Here is a 2,741-nt window from a genome sequence, read left to right on the forward strand (position 1 = left end):
GCTCCTTAAGGTTCAGAAGTTATAACGTGAAACATTTCCTCTAGCAGAGAAGTAGGAGCACTTGTGACTCGAGGAAAAAGCAACCTAAAATTCTCTGGAAGTCTCTGAAACTAACAAGACACATGGGAGCCCTCCATGAGGGAGCCCAAAAAGAAAAGTGATTTTCTTTAATGGAATCCCTTAATCTAAATACCTACAATGCTTAAACATTCTACTACTCCCAAATGTGCCATGCTGAAGATTATTCCGCGCCCCTGGGCTGGTGGTCCTGGAAGTTCTGGGTAATAAAAAGAACACAGGCTATGCAAGGCACAAGGAAGAAAACCAACAAGCAGCACTCTTGCACACCCTCTGCATCAGTGCCTACCACCAGGCTCCTGCCCTGTGTTCCTGGCTTGAATTCCCTAGATGATAGCTACAAGCTGTAAGAAGAAATAAACCTTTGCTCTCCAAGTTGCTGTAAGGCATGGTGGGCATAGGTTTTTATAAACAATAGAAACCCAAAGTAAGAAAGTAGAACAAGATTGTTTATCTAAATTCTTAGAAGATAAAATTACAACATTCTATTAAAAATCATTTGTGTGTATGTATTATGTGTGTCTATGAGTGGGTGGGGTGGGTAAATACATTGTGATGAGCATATAGATGTCTAATGGATGTTAGGGAACAACTTGTGAAAGCTCGTTCTCGCTCCACCATGTGGGTCCTGATGATCAACCTTAGGCCATCAGGCAACAAGAGCCTTAACCTGCTGACCCACCTTGCCAAATAACACAAAACTGGAATTGTTATCATCTGTCTGTCTGTCTGTCTGTCTGTCTGTCTGCCTATTTATTTCCAGACAACAAATCTGAAATTGTTTATCCATCAAATTGTCTCTTTCATCAATCCATCCATCCATCTATCATGTATGTATGTATGTATTATGGATACATGTATGTGTACTTATTCATTTGTGTTCCAATGTATATGAAGTCTGAGGGCAATATCAAGTATTAATTTTTGGTGCTTGCTCACTCTTGTATTTTGAAAGAAAGTTTCTTATTGGCCTGGAACTCACAAAGTAAACTATGCTAGCTGGCTATGTACCTCAGAAAATCCAACTTTCTCCTTACAAAATGTGCCACTACTTCACTGTCCTTTTTCATGAGTTCTCGGTTCCTCATTTACTCCTGAGAAGCAAGCTCTCTATAGAATGAAGTATCTATGTGACACTGTAATTTTTATAGTTGAAACAATAAAATTTGCAAATTATCTCAACAAATATATAAGTATTTACTGTTCTAATACCAGTGTCTCCCCGGTACACATGAAAAACATTACTATTTAGTTCAATAAAATATTTTCATTTTCTATTTCAAACTATTGAAATACTTGTAGCTTAGTGAATGTCTACTAATTGAGACACAAACATAACACAATAGCTCATCATTTTTCCTGGGAAAATATGTAACACAACAATTAATATCTGAGAAGAGTATTTCTATAACTTACTGCTTGTAACTTGAGGCTTTATTAGATCATACTCACACATTGTAAAGTGTGTCTTTAACAGCATAATGAAATCCACAAACACTCATGACATTTACCTCTACTTATTTTTCTTGAGAACAGAAAGCAAAGGTGTGGAGAGACCTTAAATCCCACAAAATCCCAGAAATGGGTTTTAATGATATACATATAAAGGGAATATGTATCTGTTACAGGTTATCTATATTAACTCCCACGTATTTTTTTGTTTTGTTTTGTTTTGTTTGTTTGCTTTTTGTTTTTTTTTTTTAATGAATTCATGATATATGGCAATCTCAAATGAGTGGGCTCGGTGTGCAGACCTTGGTACATGGTTTAAGTGCAGTACTACAGAGGTATCTCTGTCTGCATTGCAGGTACTTGTATAGTGTAGCATGATAAGTGGTATTCAAAGCACCCTAAGTAATTCTTCCATTTAGAAAACTGACAGATCATGCCTCAAGGATTTCTTTCTTTAGAACTATCAAGGTTTGGTCTTCAGTTCTGAGGGTCTCCGCATTATGGAATCTGGAGAACTGAACTTGAGTGGATGTATAGTTGATACATTGATTTCTTCTGCACCCATTGAAACAACTGTAAAAAATATATTATTACAGAAAATATATAATTTCTTTCCTGCGATTTCAGGAGTTTCTATACTAAACAGCAGGTCTAGACACAATTTTTCCTTCTCTTCACAAATAGCACCATTTTAAAAGCCATTAATAGCTCAGAATTTCAAATATTCCTTAACACTGTGGTTCTCAAACCTCCCAGTGTTGTAACCCTTTTGTAGTGTTCCTCATGTTGAGGTGACTCCAACCATAAAATTATTTCCTTGCTAGTTCATTACTGTAATTTTGCTACTATTATGAATTATAATATAAATATCTGTTATGCAGGATATCTGATGGGAGACTCCCAAAGTGGGCCACCACTCACAGGTTGAGAACCACTGCTATAATGTAAAATGAGAGAAATTACATGTTGATATGGTTGCTTCAGTGATTAAATATATAAGAGAGTTCAGTTAATTAAATGTGAATGTTAATCCAAAACCGTCTAGCTCCAAATTCCTACATGTGTTAGTCATTAATTTACAATTCCTAATAAGGCCCAAAATGCTATTTTTGTCTTTACCACCATTGCTTTTTGCCTTGTCATAGGTGTCTAAGAAGCATGGTAACCTGAGAGCCAGCTGGCTCCCTGTACCAGCAAATTTTCAGAAAGAA

The sequence above is a fragment of the Phodopus roborovskii genome, unplaced genomic scaffold (assembly GCF_943737965.1).
Source record: "Phodopus roborovskii unplaced genomic scaffold, PHOROB, whole genome shotgun sequence".
Taxonomy (NCBI): Eukaryota; Metazoa; Chordata; class Mammalia; order Rodentia; family Cricetidae; genus Phodopus; species Phodopus roborovskii.